This window comes from Amphiura filiformis, chromosome 11 (assembly GCF_039555335.1).
Source record: "Amphiura filiformis chromosome 11, Afil_fr2py, whole genome shotgun sequence".
In the NCBI taxonomy this organism is placed as follows: domain Eukaryota; kingdom Metazoa; phylum Echinodermata; class Ophiuroidea; order Amphilepidida; family Amphiuridae; genus Amphiura; species Amphiura filiformis.
In genome coordinates this window covers 61,660,278-61,682,307 of record NC_092638.1, presented here as the reverse complement: position 1 = coordinate 61,682,307, position 22,030 = coordinate 61,660,278, and the positions used below count along the sequence as shown (strand labels likewise).

General features: G+C 35.2%; 1 protein-coding gene across 1 annotated transcript in view; it reads left to right on the top strand.

Annotated features, from left to right (window-relative positions):
* Positions 1-22,030, top strand: part of LOC140165108 (uncharacterized) — a 453,311-nt gene that overhangs the window by 55,577 nt on the left and 375,704 nt on the right. The window contains exon 2 of the mRNA XM_072188535.1: positions 3,041-3,256. The gene's annotated coding sequence lies outside the window, so the exon portion shown is untranslated. The remainder of the gene's footprint in view (positions 1-3,040; positions 3,257-22,030) is intronic.

The window sequence follows — 22,030 nt, the reverse complement described above, 5'->3', positions numbered from 1 at the left end:
CTACGTTTCATTGGCCCCCGAACATGTTTAGAGCAAAACCTCCTATGTAACCTGTTGGCAGTTTTGTTTTAAACATATTCAGGGGCCACAAGCACATAGCACATAGGAGGTTTTTCCTGCCCAACCAGCAAATCTGCTGTGCAGTCATAAACCCCATGGTTTTCTTATATGAGGTGACTTTTAGTTGTTTGATATATTGTTGAGCTATCAAATCTGCTTCTTCTGATTCTTCTGACCCTAACCTATCAATAACCCTAACCCACCCAGCAAACACAAAAACCTTTTAAAAACGTTTTAAATAAGTTATATTTTGGCTTTTGGTTTAGGTAAAAACGTTTTAATAACATTAAAATGTCGGGTTGATAACGTTTTAAAACGTTTTGTATGAAAACACACTACAACAATATTTTTTTTAATGTTTTCAAAAAATGTTATTGTAAACTATTTTTGCAAACATTTTGCCAAATATTGTGTCAATACCTAAATAACATTATGTTTAAATATTTGAACCCAGTAAACACAGAAATGTTCTTAAAATGTTTTTTTCAAAACCTTTTAATAACATTTAAATGTCGGGTTATATAAAGGTCATGAAAACGTTTTAAAATCGTTATTGAAAATATTTTGGGCAAACATTTTTAGCAAAATATTTTTTCAACCCCAAAATACATTTTGTTTAGAATGTTTTTTTATCAAGTTTTCAAGAATGTTTTTGGAATGTTATTAAAACGTTTTTTATACCCTTTATATAACCCGACATTTAAACGTTTTCTGTGAAATATTTTTGTTTGCTGAGCAGTAGATTATCAAAATATGTTTTTTAAGGTTATGAAAACGTTTTATACTCTTAATATACCCTTTATATAACCCGGCATTTAAACATTTTCTGACAACCTTTTATAACTTTTTGCGAAACGTTTTGTGTTTGCTGGGCAGATCCTACCACAGAATATCCTAAACCCATGGGCTGTTCTGATTCTAAGCTATATGTGATGCGATCAAGCAAAATCTGTCGGGACTCGGAAATATTTAATTTTCAGTTTCTTATGGGATAGTAAAAAGCATTTACAAAGCTGGATTTTGCAGCAAACCCCATTGAAAAGAAACAACTAGTTCCAAAGATATGAGCAATTAAAGAGTTTCCAAAACAAAAGGAAATAGTTCTTTTGTTTGGCTATATCTCAAAATCAATATTTCTGAGTTCCGACTGATTTCGCTTGATCGCATCACATATGACACAATCTAGTCTATGGAGGCCAAAGGCAACAAATTCGAAATTACAATAAAGGCAAAAATATGGAGTAAAAAGACAATAAAATACATAAGAAAATACACATCACAAAGCTTCAGAAATTTAGAACCAAGTATGCTAGACCTTAGGTGTTTTCAGTATATGCTAGCCTAATGTTTGTATATGGTAAATTTATTATAGTAATTTAATTTTCAAAAAATGCCTCCTTTGGCTTCCTGGACCAGATTGTAACACAATTATTTTCCTGTATATTTATACGCACATTTAAATTTTTACTCCAGTTGTTTTTTTAATGTGAAAATAATTATAGTGCAAAAATAGTGATAGCTAATATTGGTAAGGGTGAGAGAGAAGGTCTCCAATCATTGTCAATGTCATTATTTAACACCCACTGACACTAATATTTATGTCAGTGTAAATATTGTATTACTCAAATAATTACAGGGATGGCCTACCATGCTTGTAACTTATCAGATATTGCCAGAAAGTGATGCTTAATCGAGTAAGAAATGTCAAATTTTGTTACTTCTCAAATTTAATTAATATGCTCACTGTAACATGTTTGTCATTTGTAAATTGAAAATAAAGCCTTTTTTTTTAGTGCAACCAGGATATATTAGCTGCCGTGTAGATTATTTACTGCTCCTGAATGTACAATTCTCCCTTTTCACGGTCATCTCAAAACAAGGTTCTACCTGGGAAGGGCATTTTGTGTGTGCATGCACCTTGTTAGAAAAGCGTGAGAAACAAAAATGTGTACATTCATATCAAAAGGATGCACTTGTCCCATTCTACACATAGCAGCTTTTGAATGATTTCCCATTCGCACTCATGTGATATGATCTATAAAAATAAAGAATATCTTATAATTCAAAAATAATTTCCAGTTTTATCATGTTATTTTTTTCCATTTTATAGACGACTCCAATATGTTAAAAATCAGTCAAAATTGGCCAAGTGGTTCCTAAGTTGTTACAAATGTGTTGCTGTTAAAAACAGTAAAATACTAAACAAATGGGATTTTTGTTTAGACCATATCTCCATGCCAATTTGAACCGACATGTGACTGTTTTTGTTTGATATTACTGGCTGCTCTATATCACAAGTTGTATTCAGATGGGAACAAAATCTTGAAGGTTCTGAACATTCAAGATTTCGAGGATGAATACCCTACACACCAAGTTGTGTCCACAGGTTGGTTTCAGCAAATGAAACATGAATCACCATAGGTCATCAACACACATGCTAACATAATTTTGATGGGGAATGAAACTCCAAGTGCATTTTCACTATCTGGAATCCTGATTAAAACTTCAAGTTTTCTGAACCCTTAAATGTTTAACCTCGACATGAGTATGGATATATAAATTGTCACCCATCCACATATGAAACTGTCATCAGTGTCCTGTTAAGAGTCATTATAATGAATACATATCTCGTTTTGGAAATATACACGCTTTATTCTTCCCTCAAATTTATGACTTCTTTATTCAAATAAAATTAATCATGATGACTATAATAAAGGCAGCATACTTGCTCACCTTGTATCAGCCTATTTGTGTATCCATTTGAGATGTTGAAATATTAAATATTTAAAAAAATTCCAAAAAAATACTTTAATACCGTTGTGAAAATTTACACCCCACAAAAATGTAACCATATTTCACACAGCGTATCGTTGCAATGAATACTGTATGAAGTAGGAATCCAACAGAGTGTGTCTTTATTTTGTGAATATAATATGATAACTCGCTATCGAGGATAATTCTTTCCTTTTTGTATTAGCAGATGACGAGTCTCAGAAGTTTATAGAGCATACGATCACCGTTTGACGTCGAGTTTTCGGGACAGTGTCCGTCGAGGGGTTGTACGTAAGCCATTGTTGAGCACACCAGTCATTGCATTGACCGTGGATATCATACTTCATATCGGGAAGGGGGAAAAGCCCCTACTTGTATTTCATTCACATATTGAGCAGTATGATTGGATAAACACTATACAAAGGTAAGGCTATATGAACTGCAATATTTATTGTAAAGGATTTATTGAATGCTAGTGATAGGTTAAGCTTATTGGATCACAAGGCAGTGATGTGTAGGAATGACTTGCAGACCATTGCTCTTTATTGCTGTTATCATGGTTATAACATAGGTATTTCAGTTTCTTAAACCAATTGCGTTTGTTTGTTTGAATTTGAATATGTGCAGAGAAGTTATACTCAACACTCTAAAATTTGCCCTTTTTGCTATTTTTTCAAAAAGCAAATAGTGTAAGAAAATTGACAAAAGGTCCACTTTTTGGTGATTCAATAAATAAAACAAGACAATCTTAGGGGGGTTTAAGGTGGTACTACACCCCCTGATAAATTTTGTGATTGGCATTTTTCTCAGAAAATAATAACTACACACTGGTAACAAAAGTTATGTATATTATAGGGACAAGGAATCCAATTACTTCACTGAAATTTCAGTGATTCAAGACAAGTGGTTCATTATAAATGTTAAGAAATGATCGAGGTACATTCTAGCGGTACCTCTTTTCTTATCACTGTTTGTCTTGAGTCACTGAAATTCCAGTGTAGTAACTGGATTTTTTGCCCCTATAATATACATATCTTTTGTTACCAGTGTGTTATTATTTTTTGAGAAAAATGCAAAAATAGTCACAAATTATCAAGGGGTGTAGTACCACCTTAAGTCCGCTTTTTACAAAAAATCGGCACAGTCGTACTTTTCATTCAAAAAAGGTTCACTTTTTGGAAGTCTCACACTCCTAAAATAAATCCTGTATACAGGCCTGGTACACATATTGTTTGTTACCATGACCGAAAGTATCAGGTAAGGGACCATTCACAAACACTTGTTAGGGGGGCCTGATGCAAAAAGGGGGGACCCTGAAAAGTTTTGGCCCTCCTAGGGGGGGCCTGAAAAAAATGACCACAAATTTTCCTGGGAAAAAATGCGTTATATGCTTTTCTATGGGGTTGACCCATAATTTTTATGTCAAAAAGGGGGGTGCCCTGAAAGGTCTGTAAAGGGGCCCCCCCCTAACAAGTGGTTTTGAACAGTCCCTAAAAGGAGTGTTATTTTTCTCTGATTGGGAAAGTTAACTGTGTTACACATTTAGTGGTTGGAAACTACTAACCTTATCCTCAAGAAAAATGGTCTTCAAGAAAAGGATTGTTTTGGTGACATGGCACAGATATGCTATTCAGTATGCAGGGATAGGGATATTCTGCATCCCTGGAGTAGGGGCACAGCCGTTTATACCGATCACATTTATCTAGATATACAATCTACATACAATAACATGTAAACCTATATTCGTAGATTTAACACTTTCTACGCACTTCACACTCATGGCACTAGGAGTTCGTTCATAAAAATAAGTCATGATGCAGTCATGTCTACAGTAGAATTCATCTCGACCTTTGCAGGACTTAACCCCATTAAAAGCTATTAAACCAAGATAACACTCATTGAAACAGCTCAACTGATTAAATCGGATCTTCTCTGGTTGTGCACAAGTGTCTGTTTTCATATGCGATATCGCAATAAAGCTGGTATTATAGCTTCAGTTGGGTAACCGATTATAAAGGAAGCGAAAGGAAACAATGGTATGTGTTCCTTTGTTCACGAAATGAGACAATTGCCTGCTTTTTGTAAACCAGCATTCTTGAAAATGAGCAACATAATGATTGTTGACTTAACACGGTTTGGAAATAATTTCTTCATATTTTTGGTGTTATCTGTCGTTTACATATCCTTCCTAAAACACAAAAGTGCGACCCTCTCCAAACACCTAAATTAGCTAAAAATTTAGGACATGTTACAAAACTATATTGTCTAGAATTTTAGAAGAGTACTTTTAATATTGGCCGGTTATTTTTCACACAGCGACGTTAACTAGGCAATGTACTATTACCTATAACATTAACTAAAACACCAAAGTACGAATATTTCCAAACATCTAAATTAGCTAAAATTTAGGACATGTTAAAAAACTATATTTTCTAGAACTTTAGAAGAGTACTTTTAATATTGGCCGGTTATTTTTCACACAGCGACGTTAACTAGTCATATCCCCATACTTTTAACGTAGGGCTATTTGTAGAGGTCACGCGTCAATGGGAAAGAGCACTGTGTATTGTGTATAGGAAAACGGACAGTAACTGCAGTATGTTCCGATAAATTGCAGGGATTAATCAATAGGTACAGCTGATGTGAAATCAGTAAGCTTTAAATTGAGGGCGCTCTAGATAAAACTGGTTGTCACACTTTGGCAGTAAACAGCCGTGAAGGGGCAAGCTACTTTTCTTATTTTTCCACACCCTCCACAGGGGTTCAGGTATAGGGCCCAGTTTAATACTTCTTAACCATTTCCAGGGGTACTTTTACTTGAAGTAATTCCATATATCAACTGATTTCTTGTAAAACGTAGTTCCTTGTTATTTTTATCGTAATTGAAGTTGGAGAGCCTGGATGGGAACCATTGTTTAAGTATTTTTGCCCCTCCCCCTCCTCAAATGGATTGTTTTTGTGAGAACATGGGACACATGATCTGAAATTGTCTGTGAAAAACAAGCATACTTTGTGCTTCACTATCTATGGTGTAACATCCTTGTTTAAAGGAGGATTTCGTGATCCTAGCATCCTCTTTTTATGACATTTTTCAGTAGATATCCACGAAAAAAGCTTATTTCCAAAATTTCAGTTGATTCCGATTTTGCGTTTGCGAGTTATGCATGATTATGTGTATTACACTGCTCCATAGACAATGTGTTGTAATTTCGTTCTGGTGCACCAGAGCGAAATTCAAATTAGCGATATTTTTGCTAAGCAATTAATCTGCAAGAAATATTTGGTACATAAACATTATGTAGCCAGAGGTATCCAGTGGTGTAAAAATCTCAACTTTTTTTGGGAAAAGTGGGGGGATGAGGCTGTGGATCACGAAATGCCCCTTTAAGTATGGAAGTATTGCCCTCACCCCCCATCCTGGCCCCACCACCATTATATATGCCAGATTGCTTCCTGTCACTCTTCCTATTCTGTTATGCAATTTTGCTGTATTTAAGACAAAATTGACAAATCTAGTCAGAAATGGATTTTTTTCACTCAGTTGTTTTTGTGAGAAACAGGGTAGAGTGGCAAACACTGTCAAAGTGATGCGCTAAAATGGGGTCATGTGGCTTCACATTACCACCTTCATTTTGATAACCTTGTTTTAAACTCATTAAGATTCACTACATGTTATACACCTATATTCCGCTCGTCAGCGTCATCCCTTATACTGGCAAATTAGTACACGCATGAAATCCAAAACTTTAGCTAATTAAACCGCAGTTTGTTCTTACATTAGCGAATAAGTGTTTCAACAGTAGTGACATATTGTCATATCGCACATAAAACGTGTTAAGTCTGAAAAATATGTCTGTGTATAGTATTGATCAGGTAACATAGATGATGGACTGTGGTGAATGTAATCAGGTGTGGGGTGAGGGTAAGAAGGCTGTATCTGTAATAGCTGCCAGGTGACAGATATTTATGCTTCTGTCAATTGCAAGCCCGGCTACCAGGGACCCGGGGCACTGTAGACACAATACCCGGGACTGTCACCCTGAAATTACCAGAAAGTATGTCCCCGGTACCCGGGACTGTACTCGGGATGTACAATCAGTCGTCCCGGTAGCGGGGCCATGAAAATACTTAAATTTTGGATTTGCTGATTAAAAACATTGAAAATTAATACAGCACTTTGAAACCCGGCTGGCATGGGCGGGGACAGTACCGGGGGTTTCACCCACAATTTGTGCCCCGGTACCCGGGACAATACCCGGGGCATAGCGGGGATTATTACAATTGCCTTTGGTAATCTCCCCTGCTACGTCCCCGCTGTGCCCGGGTCCCTGGTAGCCGGGCTTGCAATTGATGGAAGCATTAGATGAGTACAATATACTGTAAAAGTGGAAATTTTCGTGTGATTAAATTTTTGTGCTTTGCCAATTTTGAACTGTTTGTCTTGTTTTTAAATTTATGATTCCAAGTTTCCTCACTTTGACCGAAACACTAAAGGTATATATTCACGCTTTGTTATTTTCGCGGTAGCAGCTTGGAATGTGAAAGCGCTAAAATATATGTAGCGCGAAAATTTCCACTTTTACTGTGATGCAAAAATATCTTTAAAACATAGCCTCAACACACTCAGGAATTCTGACTACTGTGGTCCAAGACTCGCTATATAAAAAACATTTAGCATTAATTAGGGACTTGCAGCTAAGAAGCGCACACCCTATACATACCACAATAAACCATCACAGTCAGGACGAGGTCACTGAGTTCTCGTACGGGTAATCGTAAGACAATTAAGTAGTTAGTTCTTTGCCCTCTTGAATTTGAAGTTAGTTCAATTATTTCACAAGAATAAAAGGGACTACGCATGGGCTCCACAATAATTTTGGTAGGGGTCAAGTGACCTTGGGCTCCCCTAATAATTTCAGGTAAAATTCATAATTTTAGGGCAAAATTCATAACTTTAAGGTAAAAAGATATCATCATTTTAGGGTAAAATTCATAATTTTAAGGTATAATTCACAATTTAAGATACAAGTCATGTAAAAGCCATGCATTTCAAAAGCTTCCCGGAGGAGGGGGACATGGGACACCTACCCCCCCTCAGCATTACGTGCCTTGGATAAGGCCTCATATTAATGCCCCCCCAATATTAAAAATCTTCCACAACCTCTGACTAAACACCAATGCACCAGTGTTGAACACCTTACTGACGGAACCAACTTGACTGCTAACTTAACTCTGTTCACGCAGGTGTCGACTGCAGACGACATGTTTAACAAAATTTAAAAATTCAAAAATGTCAGAAATGTGAATTTTCATGACCATATTTGGAATCAGCTTGAAAAATGCATTAAAATGAGTACAAACAAGCCTAGTATTGGTTCAGAAGATCTTCAGATAGCTCTTGATATTTTGAGAAAAAATTTCAAAACTTGAATTTTTTCTGTTGAAGCGCATGGCTAGCACACAGAGCATTAATAGAGCAGCTATTATCGATACAGCCTTTCACTAACCCATCACAGTATATATGCCTGTAGGAGCGATACGGAGGTGATCTGCTGAATTACAATATTGTTTCTCTAGCATGACGCTGCATGCTAATTGTCTTCAATTCCACCTTACCATTCTGTCAAAACCCCCAAATTAATTTCTGAATTTTTGTGAATTTTTAAGGGATGAATGATACTTCATATTTTATCATAAGCTCATGATGCATGCATAGATTATAAGATACGAGATACATCACAACGTTGTATGTGATGAATCTTGATTATACTTGCATATATAGATATATATATATATAGCTATAAGACATCTGATTATGTTTTTGTACTGGTTAAATGTTTTTAGTTTGAATCTATAGCCAACAACAAGTCTGTCTTCCGGAGGTGGTAATGTCTTGGGTAAATTCAAAGTCAGTGACCTATCGGAGAATACGGAATTGAATCACCTTGTTACGTGGTTTGCTAAATCAGGTATTCTAAATCTCCCTTGGTCTATCAGTATAGTCATCGGCTATTATTAAAGTCAGAGAACATTTTTTAAAACATCGATTTAAAAACATTAATAATTTTGTTATTATTTACTCAAAGTGTTCAAATGATATTAGTAATAACTGTCAGAAAAGGTTTCTGTCTATTTTAAGCTGAAACTTAAAAGTGAAAGAAACGCCACCGATTAGTTTGGCCATTTAATGTGGACTTCTATGGGGAACTTAATGTCTGAATACAACATTGGGCTATTCCATTTGAAATCCACACTACCCCTGTGGAAGATTTTGTAAATATGTTCCACAGAGGGAGTATGAATTTTGAATGGAATTAGCGCATTAGGCAGCTCCATTTGAAACTCGCCCTCCCTCTGTGGAAGATTCAAGTTGAATCTTTCTCAGAGGGTGTATGAAATTCAAATGGAGCTGCCTAATGTGCTAATTCCATTCAAAATTCATACTCCCTCTGTGTAACATATCTCCAAAATCTTCCACAGGGGGAGTGTGGATTTCAAACGGAATAGCCCATTATGACAAAATTGCTCTGTTGACCTGACAAACACAACAAGTTTGACTGATTCCATTTAGGTGTAAGTTGGGACATGTGTAAACATTACAAATATGCTAAAAATATCATGTTTGAGGTTTTTTTAAACCAATTACGTATAAGATCGTACATTATAGCTTTAACTTGAAATAGGGGCCTATTTACATGATATGTAATATGACCATGACGAGACGGCCCAAAGTGTTTCTTCATTATGCATTAATTATTCAATTGTATTCAACTCATTAAAGCAAGAGAGTATGCTCCCAAGGAAATTAAAGGAAAAATCAGGTTTGAAAAAAATGAACCAATTTCATATTATAGACGAATCCAACAAGCCAAGTGATGGTCAGAATTTAGTCAGCCATTACTGGGTATTCTATTGATTTGTATTCAGTATAATGGAAGGAAATCTGTGTCCTGGATCTGTGTAATGATATCTGAGTGTTTTTGTATTGTTGTAAGTGCAACTTTCAAATCTGGACCTCACTACATTAAATTGACCGATGTTTTATTGTTTTCTGGAATATCGTATCAAATGAGGTGCAAAATGCGCAGAAATAAATTCTGCTTCCAACACATTTTACAGATTTGTAATACAATAGCCCGTTTTTGAATAATGGCCATTATTTAAAGGGAGTTTAGTTACTTTTTTTGAGATGTTTATAATGATTACGTGTTTTTAGTGGATATGTCAAATTTAGGGGGGGCATTTTACCTCTGCCCCTTTCCTTTCTGCTGCCACTGGTTTTGAGTCCAATTCAGCGGCAGGATTAGGAAAACAAAAGAAAGGAAGGTACAGAAATTTAAATATAATACTTAGATTTATTCAAGTGACTTGTCAAATTAAGAATTCAAAATCTCCCTTGTCTTATAATTATAGTCATCAACTATTGATAAATTCAGAGTTAAAAATCTAAGAACGTTGTAAGCATAATTTAAAGTGGGTAAAATAATTTAAAAACACTTCTCACAATATTTAAGGGATCAGAATATTACAATCTGATTAGCAATTTCTTCTCTGTTCTCAATGATGCTGAGGCCAAAAACAATAAAGGTTTGTCTCAAAGCTCATGAGTGGTTTGAAAACAAATGCGAAATGCAATATTTTTTTTTATTATTTATTTTTTTATTCCCGACTTGGTATTTTTATGGTATTTTGAGAAAAAAAATCTGATTTTCGCCAAATTTTTCTGGAAAAGATGAAATTTTTTTTTTTTTTTTTAAAAAATCTGCATTTCTTTTTTTTTTTAAATGTGCTCATGAGCTTTGAGAGACAAACCTTTTTTTGCCTGACCAAAGTTTTTTTTTCAGTGTACGGTACTTCATTATTTGGTAGTACAAGTGTTTTGTTGTACCCGAGTGCTAAATGAAGTGGCACTCATTCAAATTATTTACAATATTCATGCTATTTTTATAAAAATGCTAATAAATAATCTGAATCCTTTAATATTTTTTTGAGTCATGTATATCAAAGGATAAGAAATAGAATCTTATGATCAAGTGTTTTGTCAAATTCAGCATTTTCCTTGCCCTATAATTATAGTCATCAACTGTTAAGAGTGCGTAAAATATTGTGAGAACGTCTTGAGCATATTTTTACATGTGTAATAAAGCAACAAGAATAAGAAAAGAAAGAAAATTGAATGAAGAAATATATCAGGTTTCGTTTACCTATGCAAGCATAATCAAGTTTCTTGCATACAGAGATGATTATGTTTTTATTCCAATAACAAAATCTGATTTTGTTTTTTGGTTTATTTTACGTTGTACTGTATGTTAATTCTCTGCATGCTAGCCATAGGCTTCAACATAAAACGCCCAAGTTTTTGAGATATGTTCTTAAAATATCAAGAGATATCTAAAAAACCACGCAAACAATACTAGGTTTGTTTGTACTCATTTTAATGCATTTTTCATGCTAATTCCAAATATGGTCATGAAAATGTACAATTCTGAAATTTTTGAATTTTTTAAAAACTTGTCGTCTGCAGTCGACACCTGCATGGACAGGGTTTACAAATGTGTACTTGTTCAAAAGCTGCTTCAATTTGAATTTTATGAATTTTGAGCAATTCATATTCAGGGGCACCTTTAATGAAATAAGATGGTTATATAAATGTACCGTATAATCTAAAATTGTACTGTATTATTTTAAATTATTTACTCATAGGAAAAAAGGTGAACTATGCTTACAAAATTATAGTAAAGTTTTTTACAGAATTCAAACTTGCCTCAAGTGTCAAGTTGATTAACTAACCCGAGGAGTTTTGAGTCATGTTGACTCAACCTGGAGTTTCAGATTCATGTTGAGTCAGTGACCAGAGGAGTTTTTCATAGTCAAGTCAAGTGGACTCATCTCGGTTTTGAGATTCAAGTTGAGTCAGGGACAAAGGAGTTTTCTCCATAGTCGAGTCAAGTTGACTCATCTGGAGATTCAAGTTGAGTCTTGATTCAGTCTGATTTCAGTCATTACAAGTCTGATATTGAATCTTGAGTCCCAAAATGTTGAGTCAAGGCTGAGTCAAGTCATTGCAAGTATGTTGTACATACAGAAAGTGCATTGAACATGCAGAATATTATCAGAAAAACCATTTTTGCAGGATATGTTGATTTTTTTTAATTGGACAATTTGTAAAATTTCATGTCTACTACAATACAAAATGTCAATGTTTTTTTAACAATATTTATAGACATTTTAAAAGGAAATTTCCAAGAAATATCAATAAAGAAAAATAGACAAACGATTACTGTATAAAATGATATTATAAGCTCCTGTAATTGATATATCATATTGGCTAAATCTATATTCACCTCCATTACCAAAATCAGAATGCATGCTTATCCCTGAAAGCTTATAAAAGCCAATGAGAAATTATGCTGATTGATTGATTTTTGTATCAAATGTATTTTTTACGTTGTTTTTTTGCTCCCTATTTTTGCCTGCATCATCAATTTCCCCATTGATACCCTTGGCCTGGTTGGGATCCAATGTGTCACATTAACCCCTTGGGAACTACTGCTTTTCTGACAGTATTTCTGATTGGTAATTCTGTGATATACTCATCTGAATGACCATTTAAAATACAGCTTCTAGATATTTAAGCTTTATCCTCATCAGCCTTACCACCATTCTTGCCATGTTTCTGATTGGCTAAATAAAGCATAATAATCTTCTTGTAACCAATCAACAGGTAGTACTCGGGATATAAGTGGCTTCAGCCCAACCATCATTCTTACCATGTTGTTGATTGACTCATTAAATAGTAACCTTTTTGTAGCCAATCAGCAGTTAGTACTCATAGGGTTAAGCCTCTTCATCCCTACCACAATTCTTACCATGTTGTTGATTGGCTCAATTAATCACAATAGTTTTCTTGTAGCCAATCAGCAGGTAGTACTTGTAGCCAATCAGCAGGTTAAGCCTCTTCATCCCTACCACCATTCTTACCATGTTGTTGATTGGCTCAATTAATCACAATAGTTTTCTTGTAGCCAATCAGCAGGTAGTACTCATGGGGTTAAAATCCAAATTTCTGGAAAGCTTGTCAATGTAAAACCAATGAAAAAATAGCGTTGATTGAAATGATTTTCTATAAATTCTGTGTTTGGTAGCATTCATGAATAGAGTTAAACTTTACAATAGAACTATTTTTCACCGATAAGCAGATAAACCAATGCATGATTTTCTATCAATTCTGGGGTTATAATATTCATGAATAAAGTTACACTTGACATAGTAAATGTTTTTCACCAATAAACCAATGCACAACATGTTCTTTGTGAATGCTTATATCACTGCGTATACATGAGTCTTGTATGGTTTTATAATGCTCCACTTGTGTCAGAGTGGAATGATGATGTTTGCGGGGCAATTACAAGTTTCTCGGGGAAATAATAAGAATTTGATTGAATCACTGCACAAATTGATCAAATTTTGTATGGATTAAGGAGACGTATATTGGAGTAATTTCATGGGATGAACATTTGATGGAGCAATTTGAGATGATATTTTTACAATTTGATTGAATTATATTGGCAGATATTTTACACTGTGTTTGAGGCACTGTCTGTCAGTGTTGTTGTGTACAACGACGGTAAATTGAATTATCCAAAACAGACGTAAGGGAGTCTTCTGTTGATAAACTAACAAAATGATTAAGGTTGTGAATAGGATTGAATCTATAATTTAGCATTAAGGTTAAACAAAATAATGTATTTATTTGTATCTTCTTCTTCTTCGGCTGCCGTTACTACTGATGATTGGCTACCATCTGGCTGCATCTCCTTATCTCCTACTTCCAAGCTTTTCTATTCTGAGCTAGATGCTTGCTTTACACTAGGTTCATTTCTGTCCATTCTTTGATATTGTCAAACCATTGTTTCTTCTGCTGTCCTCTCTTCCTTTATCCCTTCAACTTTTCCTTCTATTATCTGGAGTGTTAATGCACTGTCACTTCCTCTGAGGATGTGACCAAGGTATATAGGGTAACTTTCTTGCCCGGCTTTCTTGTCACCAACTCTCCAAGCAACTGTCTCTTCACGCCAAGTTCATCAAGGATGCTTCTGTTTGTTCTTAAACGCTCACTATGAAGAAAGACATTTTTGTATAAATATTTTTTGCAGGTAAATGAAATTTGTTTTTCTTCTAAAAAGTTTTTCTTTTACACTTTTACATTCAGAATGCCTATGTGAAATTTGAACTCTGTGTAGTTGATTAAGAATGCAATATTTGTGTTAAGGCGACGAAAAAAAGAAACCCTGTTCTACTTGCGGACGGACCTTTCAAGTCGGTCGGTTGGCCCTTTTTTTTTTTAAATGACCCAAAAATCACCAAAATCTGTAAATAATTTGCAATTTGAAATTTGGGTCGGCATTCATTTGTACAGGAAATTTTTGTTTTCCAATTTGTTCAAAATCTGGGTCGGTCGGGCCCGTAGAACAGGGTTTTCTTTTTTCGTCGCCTAAGTATTTATATAACATTCTAAATTGTTCTCCTTGACACATCTTGCAACCCCGTCTTGCACCCCCTGGACATACCCATGGTTTTCTGATTTTGCAAAATTGGCATGATGAAGATGCAGACAGTTTTAGGTTCACATCATATTTTCCATTTTGATGATGTATGAGATGTGGTCAGTAACATCTAATTGCAGCGCTTTTTAGTGTCACTGCCTCGGTCATTATCAGCGACACCCGTAGGCTTTATTGACTATTCAGTATTCTGAGCATGGCTTGTATTAACAATAGCCAGTGGGCCTGAGGAATACGGATTTCCCGTGTACTTGACAAGCTCAACATTCTGCAAATTTGTCAAAAAATTTCAAATTAATTTATATGAAATTAGCATGAATGCATGGTAAGAAAAATCTAAAGTTTTGGGATAGTGGTTCTTGCAAAATACAAGACATGCATGCAATGCAAAGCCTCTTAATAATAATATTTATAAAAATCCTGTCAATATGAAATAATGCAGCCATGTTTAAAATTTTCACTGTCTTATAAACCCTCTCTCCGTGGGTGTCGACTGCAGACGACAAGTTTCAAAATTTTCAAAATTCACAAATTTCAGAAATGTACATTTTCATGACCATATTTGGAATCAGCATGAAAAATGCATCAAAATGAGTACAAACAAGCCTGGTATTGGTTCAGTGGTTCTTGAGATAGCTCATGATATTTTGAGAAAATATGTCAAAAGTTAAACTTTTTATGTTGAAGCCTATGGCTAGCACGCAAGTTTATTTTCAAGGTTGAGTTATGGGTACAATCTTTGTAATCAATAACAGACAGCTAGTTACTAATCATTTGCGCTCCCATCATAAAATTCTGCTAATTATGACTTGATTTATCCTGCAGCGATCACCACGCACTGAACTAATACTCACTTATATCCTCTCATTTCAATGTGCACATTTTACGGAATTTTGAAACCCTTACTATACTGACAATTAAAAATTCTGATAATTTTTTGTAGTGATGTGTCACTGCCATCTGAGAAGGTTAAAACTTGTTTTATTTTCCAACATTTTACGTAATTTTGAAACCCTTACTCTGCTGAAAATTAAAAATTCTGATAATTTTTTTGTACTGATGTGTCACTGACATCAGTGAAGGTTAAAATTTGTTTTATTTTCCTTGGGCAATATTATGGGTAAATGTGTCATCTCCATAATACATGATATAGTAGGATCAACTTTGCTAGAATGATGGACAGGTAGCCATTTTAAGGTATGGTAGGAGGCTTTCTGTCAGAAGGGTGATTGACATCTGTTAAGGTTACTCTCTTGCTTGTCACATTTTATGATATCATCTTGACATAATTTTAAAAAGGTTTAAGGACATTTTTAGATTAAAATTACCGTAATTTTGGGTTTTTACGGGGGTTGCAACAGGTGGGGCAAGAGTTCTGACTGGGGGCATTTTCCCCCTCATGCCCCCCCCCCCCCGTGGCGCCACCACTGATTGCTGAGCAGCGACTATTGTTGGAATATCTTGGATCAGATCATAGTATAGAATATCAGATCATAGTGATCATCATATAGGCCACTATCAGAGTCCCAGCACAGAGCCTGTGTTATGCCAAGCCAGAACCCCGGCCAGAATACCCTATTATATTCATCAGAATTCAAGATTTATGCATTTTTGGAACAATCAAGTGTAGCGTGTAATGATGCAATCTGATAAAGACAACCTGATATCAGAATGAAAAGAAAAGAAAAGAATTTCTGTGACTTTAATTATCACACAAGTCAGGCTGTTGAAATCAGAATTGAAAATCAGGTATGCTGGGATGTGTGTGGGGGATTTTCATGTGTACATCTTGGTGTTTGGTTTGTATCAAAGAGATTATACCCAAAGAGTACCAACTCAAATTTGTCTCATGTAATGCTATGGTAAATCAGCATGGTTTGTCACTCATGGGAGGGCAAAAAGTGTTCCTTCGGCGTTTATCACCTGAAGCCCGAAGTGGAACAAAAATTGGTGTTTTTGAACTATAGTGTTACAAAGATTTGCAGAATGCATGTTTTTGGAACAACAAGTTATACATCACCCAGAAATTATGCAAACAACCACACACATTAAATCAAAGTTTGCCAGGCATATAGCAAAATTATCTGGACAATATTTTGCCCTCAGTGACCCACACACAAACATGACAGAGTTGTTACTGTTTGGTTCTACCTCCTTGGGTTATAAACAGGGGACTTTTAGGGGAGAGTCAAATGGCTGTTTATACAGGTGTATTTTGCACTGCATGAGTGACTCACAAACATGACAGAGGTGGTACTCTTTGGTTCCATGTTGGTTTATATACGGGGGAAGAGCCAAATGGCCATTTATAAGCTTTTATCCGGGGTCACTCCCATTGTGGCATGTACACCATCCATGATAATCAACTTTTGAAAAGCACCCTAAACAAGGATTTAACCCTTGGCTAAAACGATACCCTAAACAGGGATTTTATTCCTTGCATCAAATTTCATACCTTAAATTTAATTTCCGCGTATTAGCAATTGCAATTTTGCTACCCTTTTTTCCAATATTTCATGTTTTTGACACCCTAAACGCGTTACGCGCGTATCGTGCCTACCCACGAAAAACTACCCTTTTTACGTGTTTTCATTATCGCGAATGGTGTACAGGCCACAATGGGAGTGACCCCCCCCCCCGGGGCTTTTATACAGGTGGATTTTAATGGAAAAGGTTCAAATTTCGCTCGTTGGACAGTGAATTTTGCCGACCCGATGCACCCTTTCTGTTTCGCCACTGATTCTGTTTCAGTAATTGTTCGTTTTCACTAGCAAGTAGACTAATTATGTGCATTTTAAAACATAATCACAAAATAGCTGGTTGTGTATAATGTGGGTTTTGTCGTCAGCTATGTGCATGTATCTAGTTTGTGAACCTTTTAGTGTTGATAGAGCATTTAATGCTAAACACTTTATAAGGCTTATGTGGAACAGGACAATATTGTATACCGGTACATTGTGTATCAGATTTGGGTCCATTTTCAGGCTATTAGGTATAGATTTGGGATGCAAATTTCCTGGTTTTATTTCCCAGCTACATTACTAGATTTACTTTGAGGACTGTTAAATATCAAAAATGTCAATTTTTAATACTTTGCCATAAAATTTGTATTATATCGCAAATTTCAAAAAAATCAAAATTATTTGATTTTAAAAAGGACATTCATTGTATTCAAAATGCAATTTGGTGTGCCTTATGTATCTCAGGTCCCACAAAAGATATGTGAAAACATTGCTATCCGAGCCCTTTAGAGATATTGCACTTCTGGAATCATGTGGTATTGAGTATCCACTGATTAAAAAGTGTTATTATTTAATACCCATGTTATGATTCATCTTTATAGATATATATGAAGTCAAATTTGGAGGGGCTAAAATCTGCCAATTGATCAACCAGGAAATGGCTTTTAGAGGGCATCTCTAAAATTCAGCATTTTCTGGTGGCTTAGGAACCCCAGGCTGCGAGCTTGTTAGGGTAGCCCTGGGGTTCAATCCCTAACTTGTAAACCCTGTATATGGTCAATTCCAGCCAAAGCGGGCCAAAATTCTCTCTGGGGCCATTTTGAAAATGTTTTCCTTTTCAATTCTAGACTTATCAAATGAGACAATCATATCTAGTGAATCATCAGGTGGAAGTGCCATCGGATTGAAAAATAACTTTTCTTACTAGACCAAATAAAGTGTTAAATGCGCATATGCATGTTACCCAATAATTCAGCATTTTTCACCTGTTGTACGCCATAAAATTTCACTTTCTTTAATATCTTTCAATATTTTATGTGTGACTCATATACACTAGAAATCGGTGAAGACTTTGAGCGTAAAATAGAATTTTATTACATATATCTACAAAGAAATATTTTGGTTATTACAAATTTTAAGAAAGAACCAGGTGTACAGTTAAGATTGTGTCAATTCTTGAACGCTTTCCAAAGTGGCTGTCATTTAACATTACTGTATTATTTCGAAAGATTAGAATAAATACTTCATATAAATATAAAGTTAGAATGTGTATCTCGTCGCAGGATGAGTATCTCGGATGGATTCGTGGGTAACAGCGTCTGGAAAATAGCAATTCCTATTAATTTTTTTAAATAAAAATAAAAAATACTTTTCTGTGTGTCAATAATTCAGGCTGCAATGGCACTAAAATGAATTTTAATCAAAATACAAACTACATGGAATATTTAGAATGGATCATTATGGCATTTTGGGTATAAAAATTTTGAGAATAATGAAGTTGCCAAATTCAACTAGACAGAGCAAACAGTTTTATAATATTATTTTAGTAAAATCATTCCATATTTTCATGCAGCAATATTCTATTAACTCGTGTTTGACAGTTCCTATGAACTAAAACACTATCAATACATTGTTAACTATAATTTAAGTAGGGATTCGTGGGTAACCAAAATGTTAGTGGGTAACACATATTTGAAGGTATGTATTGGTAAGCGGCAAAATAGAAAATATTACAGAAGGTTGGAAACCATCATGCGGTTATTCCTCCATTGTGTTTCAATGATTCCCGTTTCTCTAGCCAATTGCATTTACCCAAAAAATGGTAATTTAGGATAATCAATCAAAACTTCATGATACAGCTTCAGTATACCTTCACGAGGACGCTATTGAACAGGACTGTTTTGGAACCTATTTCGCATGTTTTCAAAATGTTAAGATGCATAAGAAACATATAATTTATGAGTAAATCCTTGGATTAAGTGGGTAACGCCAATTAAATGGGTAAAGCTATAAGTACTATAGTACCGTTTGGGGTTTGCGTTTCTTAGGTGCATAAACTGTAAGTACTGTAAAATTATAGCATACCCATGGCTTGAATATGTGCTGATTTAAACTTAAAATAAACAATCTCCTTGTTTTTCAAGGTTAGCATCTATTCGGTATTCGTGGGTAACAAAAGTTTAAACCGTCGTAGATGCTTTCTTACAATTTTCAGCGCTTGTCAAACTAAATTCAGTGTCCAAAGTCATTAAATGTTAATTTAAGTTATGGCAATTATATTTGCTGGACTCGTGGGTAACAGTTGATACGTGGGTAACGTCAAATTTGATTTTATGGAATTTTATGGGTAAAACGTATTTGCATAAAATAATCACTTGGACCTCAGAATTATAGAACGAAACTTCGTTTCATGATATAGTCATTTATGGCATATTCACTTAACATTTTCAGAATGATCATTTTATTTTTGATACGCTGGTAACAAAATTATTAGCCAAATTGACTTAATGTACTCTAGAGTCCACAAACTTTGGTGGAATTCAATCGTTTTACATATGATGAGAGATCATGCAAACGTCTTTCTACCGGTAATAATTTCATTTTGATTGAAGTATCTTCAATGACATATATGGTGCTTTATCTTTGAATTAAGTGGGTAACGCCAATTCATTTAAGCCATCATAACTTGTCCCCTGGTATGACTTGCTAGTAAAGGCCTATATGCACAAAGAGAGCACATTGGACGTGACATGATATGCTCCATCAATAACGTGATTTCCTTTATTAATGACATTTTAAAGTGGAAAGTTAACATAGAGAGAATTTTGTCCGCTTTAATTGGAATTGACCATATAGACCTGACATATTCTAGTCCACGTATCAAAAATAATTTTGCTCATTGATACTGGACAAACTGTATCACAGAGATATCTATGGATCTAAACATTTGGTATTTCAATTAAAGAAATATTTCCATACAGTTTGATTGATGATGAGGCTGGTGCATGCATCATATCTCAAGGCATCTGTGCTACACTGTGCTGTAAGGGCCCACACCACAAATGCACTGCCCTATACATTTCGCTGTAAAATGGTGGCCATTCAAATACAATTTTCTCATCTATAAACATAACAAAGGGAATGGTTACTTCAAATGTGTATTTTTTTAAAGAAACCTTTTTCTTCTAAAGGGTATAGGAGATTCCTATTTACTGGTATGCACTCATAAGCTCACTCAAGAAATATACTGTACAGTGAAAAGGGGTGTTTTATGACCAAGTAAATTATAAACTATAGACATGTGACGTCATTGCCTGGCAGTATGCATGCAAATTATGGCAACTTCCATTGGTCTTTGCCCTGCAGTGTGCGTACGCATTGTAGTATGAGGGCACATGCATTTTAAATCTCCCACCACCAGCCTCAGTGGCAGTTGACCAGCCTCAGTGGCAGTTAAGATTGGATTAAGCACTTCCTACTTCCTTTCTCTTGACCCAAAGGCTGACAGTAAAAATTGTTAACTTGATTGTTGGGAGTGGCCTTCTTTTCCTTGTTCTTTGTCTTCAAATCTGTTTCTCACTTCTCTTTCCATAAAGCCATTGAACAGTGTAGCAGTTCGTTCAAACATATCGATAGAACAGTCCCTCGCCTTTGTTGATAAACAATGATGTCAATGGTCTATAGGTGATGCATTTAGAAGCACTGATTTGCAAGAAAAGGTGTAGTTTTTCTGATTATGGTCAATTTATTAAGGCCAGGGTAATTAACCAAATATTTAGTAAATAATTAGAGTTCAAAAAGGTATTTTCAGCCAAAACCTTGCTTAGATGGGCAACATTAGTAAGTATTTCTTGTTCAAGGTAAATTTTGTTTGTATTTGTAGGGTGAAACTCGTTTAGGGGGTGTGAAAAATGTGGGCATGCATGTATACAATATTATACTGGAGTAGCCCCTGGTACATCTAAACCGCAACATTTTCCAGGGCCCTTCAGTCTTTTAGTTGATAAACTTTGTCACATGTACAAGTGGATATCTATGGGACCATGGAAGTGCAAAATACTCATACTTTTTTTGATAGAACCAAACATTTGGTACTTAATAAATCTGATTGATGATTCATGCAGATACACATTTTGCAAGGCATCTCTGCTAGACTCGGCTATTAAAGTCCCTGGTCAGAGCATCTTCGGAACATATATTAGGTGACAAACTTTGCCACTTAAATATCTGATGGAAGATAATACCAAACATTTGATATTTCAATCAAAGATATATACTGGTTTGATTGACGAGGATGGTGCATGCATCACAGGGATTTCTAAATGCATCCCTTCTAGCTTTTACTAAGCTCCTGGTCAGAGCATCTCAGGATATCCTTTAGTAGACACATTTTGTCACATAAATATCAATGGAAGCCATATTTTAATGATGGAATCGGACATTTGGTGCTCCAATCAAAGAAATAGCCTGGTTTAATTGATGATGATTTGATGATGGTACATGCATCATATGGATTTTGCAAGGCATCTCTGCTAAACTCTGTTAAGTCTCTGGCCAGAGCATCTCAGGTCATCTTTTAGTTGACAAACTTTGTCACATAAATATCTATGGGAGACAAGTTCTCTTGAATGATGTTTTGATTGATGAGGATGGTGAACGCATCATCATGATCATAGGGATTCTCCAGGCATCTTTGCTAAACTGAACTAAGCCCCTGGTCAGATCATCTTCAGGACATTTAAGTCTCAAGTGGTATGGTATGACTATAAAGCATCTGTCATACATTGCTGTGGCTACTATTACATCCCTGCATTAGTGAACATGTATTTACCTAGATTGAGGCCTATGTTAACCCTAACACCCATAAATACCACAAAGTACGATGATAACCAC